The sequence below is a fragment of the Nesoenas mayeri genome (genome assembly GCF_963082525.1).
Source record: "Nesoenas mayeri genome assembly, chromosome: 17".
Classification (NCBI taxonomy): domain Eukaryota; kingdom Metazoa; phylum Chordata; class Aves; order Columbiformes; family Columbidae; genus Nesoenas; species Nesoenas mayeri.
Window position 1 is genome coordinate 12,113,076 of NC_137565.1, and position 10,544 is coordinate 12,123,619.

Sequence of the window (10,544 nt, forward strand, 5' to 3'; positions counted from 1 at the left end):
TTTTCTCCTTCCTGCCTGTATCATCTCCCTGGGGAAGATTTCAGTTCTTGTTCACCTCTGCTGCGAGTCCCTTGAAATCTCAGCAGTTCCAGAGAAAGTAAATAGGGTTTAAAATTAATTATCAATTAAAATGAGGTTAATCAGCACCAGGCTTGTCATCTATTATCCTTGTAAGTGAGACAATCCTGTCCTCCTGCAAAACCCCGACAAGAAACAAGGCCAATAAGACTCAGCAACAAAGCCTGTTCCCTCGTGACCTTTGCTATGTTTAGGAAGAACAGCTAAAATAAGCTCTAATCCTCAGCCAGGCCAAATACTGTTGAGAACAACTATATTTAACCCTTTTGGTGCACTGTGTATGCAAAGGGTCTGGACAGCAGAACGTGTTTATTATCCCATACTGCTCATTGCTATGTTAGTTACAAAATACTCACTGGATACGGCCTCCCGCCATTATAGTATGGAAGCAGTTAAGTTTTCCAAAACCCTTCACCACTACCTCAGAATATGTCATACTCTGGATTTTTTGGTCCTAATGGGATATGCTGGCTTACACAACCATTTACACAAAGCCTTTGTTTCAAATACCTTCCACATTTACTGTGGTTATTTTCCCAGTCACATGAACAGGACTATGCAGACGACTTGCTAGAAAGCCAGAGAGGCTGGATGCACTTACCTGCAATTTGAAATTGGTGGAGAAGAAAGAAATCTCATCACTGGCACATGCAATCTATGAAATGTAACACTTTCCTGTGCAAATGATTTATCTGCCTTTATATCCAATAAAACTTTCAAGGAACTACTTAACTTTCACCTATCAGTTTCCATATCTCTAAAGTGGGAAAGTATTTAGCAAGGTAAATATATATATATATATAAAATTAAAGAGAAAATACATATGAATGCAGAATATACCTGTGTCTCAGGATTCAGGTTTACACCTATTTCTATTAACCAGGGGACAGGCACAGACATGTGACAGGATGTCTTGCATAGTGCCAGTGCTGCTTCAGAATCACACTTGTCTACTAGTCCCTGCAAGTCCTCAAAGTTTGTTTTATTATCCCCAAAGCTCAGAGTTTTATTGCTCACTACAAATGTGGAGAAGGAGAATGTCAGAGGCACAAGTGAGAGTTAAAAGAACTCAAATCCTACTGAGTTGCAAGGACTACATGTGCACCTGGCTTCCCTTTGCATGTTGAAAAACTCCCAGAATCAGTCTTGGACCTTTAACACTTGATTAGAAAAGAACACTTACTTTTATGAATCTGGGCATTGTCTGCTCTTCTTCACATTCAAAACCACCAAAAAGAACAGAAAGATACGTATCTCTTTTTTAGCACCTCTTTGACCTTGATTTTAATCTGCTTTTTTTTTTCCTGTTCCTATTTTGAAATAATTCAGTAGTGAGTGTGTGTGTGCATGCACTAAACCTTACTGTCAAAATATGTATTAAAAAAAACAAAACTCCAACCAAACCAAACCACAAGAACAATTTGTTCCAATCTGCTTCTGCTAGTTGTTAAGGGGGAAGCTCAGCTGTCACTGCCCTAATGGGCTTTATGCAAAGAGCTTCCTGCCAAGAACCGCCACGGAGCTCCAGCCTTTGCTTTGCTGAGCCTTGCTGTGCATCTTGAAATCAATGGAGTTGATCTGTGTGATCTGGAGAACAGCTCAGGAGAGGATGCCAAAGGAATAGATTCCAAGACTGGAAAACCCTGATGCTCAGCTATTCAAAGGTGGACCCAGCCCATGTTTGTGACTAGGAGACGCTAGAGAGAACCCCAAGGAACAGAGTACAAACAGAGAAGGTGCCCAATGGACGCAGAGTCGATTAATAGGATGGAAAAGCAACAAGTTATCTAGATTGCTTCAGTACAGTCCCTTGATCCTGATATGAAGATGCCAAAGACAGAAAACAAAGAAAGCAAAGATGGTTGTGATGAGGCTTGATGTGAGAACCAAACCTGCGTGAAGCCTCACATGAAAACGTTCACCTGCTGCAATTTTTTTTTTCTCTAATGGAGACCTTTGATGTGACACAGATATCCATACATGACTACTAGAAAATAGCCTTGATGTTTGGTTAAATTTTGGTTAAAAAAGCACTTTTTCTTAAGAGAAGCCTTGGCATGATAACATAGGGTTAAATGGTAGGAAAGCAAATAATTAGACTTCGAAGGGATTTACAGCAAAGAAACTCTGGAGAGGCCAGGATATCATCCATGGCTTCCCACAGGCAGGTCCAGCTAGCAGAGCACAGTCTAAGACCAGCTCACAGGGAAGTTTTGCCTGGGCCTCAGTGGGACACATGAAGTGTGTTGTTTCATGAATTTCTGCTGAAGATTCTCTAGTTTTACAATTCGTTCACTGAGTAGCTGCTATCACAGCCAGTGGGCCTCACATGGCTATCTCACTGGAGCCACAGCTGTACACTGCTGCTTTGTAGAGCAGGCCTTAGTAAAAATATAATACACAGGAAAAGTCAATTTTCTGTCTCTCTTCTAGAGGAACAGCAAAACATGGAAACAGGTCCATATTGGAGAGGGTAGTCTGCCCAATATCAGCAAACAGATATTATATTCATTACCTTTTGGGCACCCAAAACTGGACCTCAAAATCTGCCTCAGAGGCAGACACATCTAACCACCTTTAAAGATCTCGGTTACCCACCACACTGGGAAACACAAGGGCTGGGAGGCAGATGTGCACTCTTGGAATCCCACTGTGACCAGGATTTCTGTATCCAGTTACTGTCTCAACAAAGACATTTGTAAAATGAAGCTGTCTTCACCCTCCCCCTTCTCTCTTGCTGCATTAGTGGTATCTATTTTTGGTTGGATTTTTTTTAAAGTGTTCCACTTAGAACATTTCGTTATGTTCTTTGCCACAGTGCTCCAGACCTCTGTGCTCAGGACGCAGGCAGAGTGTACCTGACTCCTTTTACAGAAAGCTGGAATCAGAAAGGAGTCCTCCTTGACTTACAAATTCCTGTCTTTTCAGTCTTAGCAAACTGAATATAAGCAGGGCAGAAAAACCTTGCTGATCTGGATGCTTTTATTTTGTGTAATCTTTTGTACATACCAAATATTATATTGCTTTAATTATTGTAGTGTAATTAAAATGGTAACATTCCTATTCACCTATGCACATGTACAGAGAATACTGAAGATTTATATTAACAACTATACCTCAACAGAAACTGTTATACTTTGGTACCAGTACAAGAGCATTTACAGTACAGTACATGTACTACTATTTTATAAGGAAAAAAATCACACCCTTGTTCAATCAGTTTTACCTACAGAAAACCTCCATGCAGACAAAGCCCAGGGAGCAGAAGGGAGTTGAGAGACCTTGTTTTCCTGCCCCTCCGCCACCCCGGGATGTGCCGCTGGCTGCGGCTGTGATGAGGTGTGGGTTGCCCTCTAGTGATGCAATGTTCCTATCTTTGGAAATAACATTTTTGCTTCCCGTGTGGCTTTTGAGGTCTCTGGACAAAACAGCAGTTTGTGGCGTAAGTAAAGCAAAGCAGTTAAAAGTATTAGCAATAATAGCACCACTTCCTCAGTCGTGGGGAAAAAGAGGCATCGTGCACATGTCAGTTGGCTGTTTTGAGTCTGCTTTTGTGACAGGATGATGTGGACCGGGGCTGCAGAAGGAGCCTCATGCACAGCAGCTTTGTCAGAAGGAATATTTCTGTGACAGCTACCTAGGAAGAAAAAGGGACACTGAGGGAAGGGGTGGCCTGAGCTCTTTTAACCTTTGGTTAATGACTGTCTCTGGTAGAAAGTCTTGTCTGGGAAGGTGGATTGAAAGATGGGCCTCTAATGGGCAAGAATGTAAGAGCAGAAGCACTAGGTACAGGTAAGAAGGCTGTAGACGAGGAAGCAGCAACCCAGTGCTTGAGTGGTCAATGGGGCACAGGCTTTAACTTCAAATCAGTCCTTAGTTGTTGGGGAATATATTTACACAAGGCTGTAGTTTCTATTTGTTTCTCATGCCCCTGATTTCCAGTAGACAGGTGATGTTTACATGCACTGAACACTGCCAGTCCAAGGCCTCAGCTCCTGTTCAGAGCCATTCTCCTGCTTCTCATGAACCCCACGATCAGACCCTTCACCTGAGCTTGGAAAAGCAGCAGCAATTAGGAAAAGCCTTTCATCATTCTGCAGGCACAGAATGCAAGTGACATTGATATACAAGGGAAAGCGAGTAGGAAGCACACACCAGAGACGTTCTGCAGCACACCGACATCTGTGAGGACGCTGTCATTTCCCAGCAGCTAGGCAGGGATTCTTCAACAGACCCCCCAAAGGATACTAAGGAACTCCCAAACCGAGCTGTTACTGTCAGTACCAACTTCAGTAAATCCTAATTTCTCCTAAGGTACTTGCCATACTGGAAGCATTCACTCAGGTAAACCCGGCCAAATTTGAGTTAGCATACCTATCTTCATGTTCAGCTGAGTATCTTCTTTTCTAGAGGTTTTAGAGCAGCTTAGAAGAGCCAGGCCCAAGGGGAACGGAGTGTGCCCTTGTACGGCTGGATCGGCTCCATCGCAATGATTCCATTCCACGAGAGGTCACTGCCAATCTGCGCCCTGTGCCTCTGCCAGGACTCAGCAGAGAGCGGCCGCTGCCTCCTCGTTGGCACCAGAGCAGCATCGCTGTGCCAGACACAAACCAGAAGATCACTTCCCGAAAGGAGAGCTACGGCCAAGAGTCCAGCTGCACTGCCTTCAAAACGCAGGAAAAACATGGAGCATCAGAAAAGTACTGTGGAACACGGCAATTAAAGCTCATCTATACGCTAACCAGGATTAAGTCAGCTTTCAGACACTACAACCAAAGGAGATACTGTGTGCACAGTTTTGTGTTGAAATAATTGTCAGAGTAAATCAAAACAGATTTTTGTTAATTTAGTTCAAGGTGTAAGTAGACAAGCCCTTGCTTTTAGAATCACAGTAGAAGAAACAAATTAAACTTGCCTCCAAGATAAGCAGTAAATATTTTTATGTGCTCGGGATCCCACTGAACTAGGAGACCTGAAATCCATCAGGCAAACTCCTTACATTATACCAATAATGGCAAAAAACTTGGTGGCATTCATCATTTACTTTTAAAATGTCAAACAAGAACGCAAGACTGATAGCCCAGCAACATTGCTGCTGCTGTCAGCATCTCATTTAATCAATGGAGATGTTAATTCTAATAATGTCCTGGACTCCATTTAATTTTGATTACATCACTGTTTTTTCTCAAATTGTGCACTGCTCAGGTTTACAAATAAGTGCTTTGTATTTGATATTGTCTTTCTCCTTGAATTCTCTTGAATCTTCTTCTCTGCCACTTACACTTTTGCTTATTTGGCTGAGATTTGAAAAGCAAAAGCCCCATCTGCTCTGATACTGAAGATCCAACAGTATATTTAATTTTGAATAGCCATTTGCCCTAGATTCTTGGTTACAATTCTGCCCACGGATGATATTCACAGCATGCTAGTTCCATTGTCACCTCCTTTCCTCTAGACGTCGGTGCATTTCAGTGACACTATCAAATATGAAATACTCCTATTCTTGATGCATCTTCTATTCTTGCTTCTTTTTTCAGCTCTTTTGATCTCCTACCATTTACATAGCTTCCTTTCTTTAATGCCAATAATCCAAGCTAAACTACACTGCCAGTCAATAGGGAAAATAGCGTCAGACTTTGTATAGTAAGAAAAAATAAATTATCTGGTGTCTTAGCTGTTCAGCAGCTTATATGAAAGCAAATAAAACAATGTTCCTCATTATTTGAAGCATAGCAGGCAATTCCTTTCAGGAGACAAGTTGCAGGTTATTGCTAGTGAAATGATATTTCTTCTTTAAGGGTCAGCAGCTCTTTTAGGGTCCTTCCCACCCTTCTCCACCCTCCATGAAATGGATTTTAAAACAGAAGATAGAAAAACACAGTCATTTGTCTTGATTGTATGAGTAAAATTATCCTCCAACATAAGCACACAGATATGCTACATTCAAGTTGAATGTGGCCAGAAGGGATGAAAATAAAAAAAAGGAAAGAATTAAAATAAAAGCAAATGGAAAAATGGCAAACTAGCAAATACAGCTTTTAAAATAGCTCCTGTGGTGATTACAGGGCTTGAAAACCACTTGAATGCTTCTTCAGAGATGATAAACATTCTGGCAGTAATCTTGTGAAATTCAGGTCTGATACTTTTTTAATAGCAGATTGCTGAGTTTTTTAAATACCAGTTCAGTAATTAAAAGTCCAGTTGTTTAATGTAGAAGCAGATTAAGAGTGTTTCCATACTTGCTGCTTTGCCTCTAAAGCCAGAATTATAACGCTGTCAAAAAACAGGTGCTATTGCAACAATCTTCCTAGATTTTACTGGGACTTAAAAATTTATATCTGTTTATGTTAATATTATGTTAATAATATATCAGTTTTGCTAAAGACACATAAAATTTATATGTGATTTCCCAACACACACAAATGTATGAAAGTGGTCCCAAGGCTCAAATTCTGTATAATTGCCTCTGCGGCAGAGTTCATCCTTCTCACACAGGTACTATAACTAATTTATTACATGTGTCTTATGTCTGAGCTTGTCAGCACTTAATTATATCCTAGAGAACCAGCCTGTCTGCCCTGACAAACCACTGCTCTCCACATTGCTGTTCTTATTAGGGCATGGAACACTTGTAGCTTCACTTTATTTAATCAGTAACACAACAGCAAACCAGCTCGGGAGGCACCAAAGGCTCCTGGAAGCCCGAGCTGCCCCATGTAAATGGAGCATGAGGTTTGCAGCCACTTTTGGCGTTTCTGAAAAACAGCTGCAGCTGGGACTTGAACCATTGGTTTTGCAACTGCTAATCAGGCAAACTCACTCCAACCACGAGGCTGGAAACTGTATTCACACACGTACTTACATACACAGGCTCTTGTTTTTAAAGCATTCAATCCGACCAAAATTCATGTAGTTTAAGGCCAGTATAGGCCTTTAAGTAGCTTTATCTGACCTTTTAAAATCAAGCAGCTGTGTTTCAGTCACTTATATAGTTGATCACATCAACATGTGTTTTCCTGAAGTATATCTTTCCAGAAAGGCTTGTGGTTTAGATTCATAACAAAGTGCCAGTTTTCAGACCTTGAGAATCGGTACAAGGTAACTTCAGCTGAATGATGTAAAATTTCCAGTGGCTGCAATAATGCAGCTTGAAATGTGCCATTTTGCAGAATTATTCTGGTTTGTTTTGTTTAAGCTTTTCACCAGTAACTATTTGACCTCACTTTTAGCAGAGTTTTGTATGATATGCAAAGATAGGGTCAATCTGGCCATTGTAAATGGTGCAGTTTAAGTTAGACACAGTGAAGCACTCTGTGCAGGGAAGCACTACTTAAATTACTAATTGCTAAATATATTTTCACTCACCCACCTTTTTTTCCACTGCCACTATGGACACCCCACTTTTCCATTTTCATCACAAACATACCCACCCTTTGCTCGAAGAGCTGATCCCTGTAAAGCCACAATTTCTGTGCACTCCCCTCTTCTAAAGAAACACTGAGATTGTAGGGAGGACCAGTATGTTTGGGTTTGGATGCTACGTCTTACTGGGAAAAAAGGAAGCGGATATTCCCCCTTTGTGTGAAAAACCCCAGGCAGGCCACATACATGCAGGAACAGACACAAGAATATGCCTTGTCACATAAACTTCTATACATACAGCAGCACTGAACCTTTGAATAATTCACACAGCCTGAAAGTGGCTTAAAGACAGCGCTTCTGGATAGTTTAATGTCTATGCCAATAAAGCCATTGGTTGAGCTGGTCTTTTTAATGCTTTGTGTGCCTTGGATCACACTTTTACTACATGCAGTAGTGTATCTTTGAAGGCAGCAAAGCTTTTGGATTGGCACAGTTATAGTGCTGGGTGAATTGTAACATCCTGGAAAATCCCTTTTAAATGCCAGACTAGGACCTGGAACACGTCCAAGCGTTTGCAGCAGGCACAGCAAAATAGCTTTTGGAATTTAGCCTCCGTACTATGCAGACACTTAAAACGGTATAGACACGTTCAGTAAAGCTAAGAGCACTTGAAGTCAATCAGCATAAAATAACCCGGGACACTGGATTAACTGGTGTAAGATTCTGTAGAGGGAAATTATGTGCTTGCCTGCTGGGCGAACAGGGGAGGGGAAGATTGCTTGGGAAGCCAAGCCTCAGGTTGATAATAAACACACTTCCAGCAATACCAATTCTTCCGCAGTGGCTGGATAGGGATTTCTGGAGGAAGCCTTTTTAACTAGGAGAAGTTCCAGCTGTTTGCAGGGACTAATGGTCTGAGGATCCCAATTGATAATGAGAGCAGATCTCATTGTGCAATGTGCTGCTTCTCACGCTAGCGAGAGCAACCTCCTTGCTGGCAGCTCCAGAGAAACTGTTCTAGCACCAGGCTGCCAGCTGGTAGGGAACTTTGGGATGATCCCCTGCCACCATTCTCGGCTCGAGCAGGAACCCTACAGCTACAAACTCATTGGGACCTTCCCCAAAATCCATATGCCTGTAGCTCTAAGTTTCTACAGATCCCTAAACCAGATCTGCCTGGTTATAAGTAGCTGATTTGCTTTTAGGTGAAGAGCAGCTACAAAAATTCAAGCCAAGTCCCTCAATGGCCTTTCCAAAATCAGCTTGTTTACAGAAATTAAAACTAATCCTGTTTTATATTAAATTTCTGAGTCCTGCAAATGAATGGTCAAGCTGTGGGCACTGCAGAGCAGGCTCAGTTTTTGTTATGAATAGCTATACAGCTTTAAAGCAGTCTTTGCCCTAGGAACGCCTCCCTTCACTGTTATACCTTGTGTTACACTGTCATTAGCCAGCTCAGCGCTTTGAAGGGATATTGTCTGGTATACTTGGGCAACACTGGTAGGTTTTGCCAGTGTCTTGCATTCCAGTTTTTATAAGTATTTCTGAATCGCACAGCTTGAAGAATTGTCTTTGCAAGTGCTAAGGTATGGGCTTATAACAAATACTTTGAATTTATAGGGCTGCTACTGCCATGCTTATTGCAATGCAAAGTTAGTGATAAGAATGCGTGCTCTGGTTCCACACCCCTTCCTGATACTCCGATGTCACCTTTATTTGTTGTTATCTTTGCAAAATGAGCCAGTATTAAAGTGTATCCCTATCCTTTGCTTTCCACCATCCACTCCTCAATGGCTGTAGCAATATCTTCAGGCACATGACAATCGCTTCTCACGCGTTCCTCTTTGTGACTTACAGTAGTCACTACAGATCATTTTCCAAGTGATGACAGAAAAACTTGCATTTCTCTGCTTTGATTAGACTAAGAAATGCTAGAGAGGCAGAAATGCTAGAGACACTTGGAAACACTTCCAAGAGTTGGCTTCTCTACCTGGCACAGATCATAGCTGTTTGGTGATTTGAGCCTTTCCCACACTTAAAACTTCAGCAGAGCTCAGCATCTGATACCTTAGGGCTCCTGTTGTTGCTGTTCATCGGAGATACTACCAAAAAAGACAGACTGCTTTAAGCCAGGTGGCACAAACTAATGGAAATGAGGAAGCCACACACTCATTTACAGCTTTGAGAGCTTTGCTTAATACTTATTCACTAGAAGTAAATCGCTAGATATGAAGCCTTAGAGGTTTGTGATATTAGTACACAAATACATTTTAGAAACATACATTTCATCATCCATGACAAAATAACATAAGGATAACACTACAGGAAAAAGAAAAAGAAGTTGTTACATAAATTAAAGCACCCTTCCGTGCTCACTAAGTTTTATACAAATGGTCTACTGAACATCTAGTATGATGCAAGCTTGTATTTAATGCAGTGCTAACTGATCTAGGGTTGCATCTTGTGTAATTCTCATGTCCCAAAAAGGCTAAAATGCCAGAGTTTCAGCAGCGTGGAAGGGAAAAAGAGAAAAGCAAGCACGGATGTGATAGCGTGGATGAGCAACTGATGACAAATGGAACAATGTAAACCATTTCTTTACTGTGTTCTAAAAAAATGAAAGTTGAGAGTCATCAACTCACCAAGAACAAATCTGTTTTTCCCCAGCTCCTGGAAAAGCTCCTTTTTTCAGTATAAATATAGAACAGCTGTGTGCCACAGGGACAGAGAGGTTCTGTGATCCTATAAAGATGATGCCCAGTGGCTAAGGCACAACATAAGCCATGTTGAATATGAGAAACAGATCTTGAGCTCCGCTCCTGAACCTGGGAAATCAACGCAGCGGGATGCTGTGTCCACAGATAAATGGATGTGGTTTATATGCAAGGCAGAAACTGCAGGTCACGAATGCACATGTCAAACCTCCATTTGTTGTGATACATCCTTTTGCAACTTTGGATTTTGTGGCATTTATAGCTATTCAGGTGCCAAAAGCATGGATAACATAAAAGATTAGACAGTGGGCAGAGCAATAATACTCTAATACACAGGCTGAGTAAGACAGAGATGAATCCCAGACTTACGGGAAACCACAGGTGACAGCA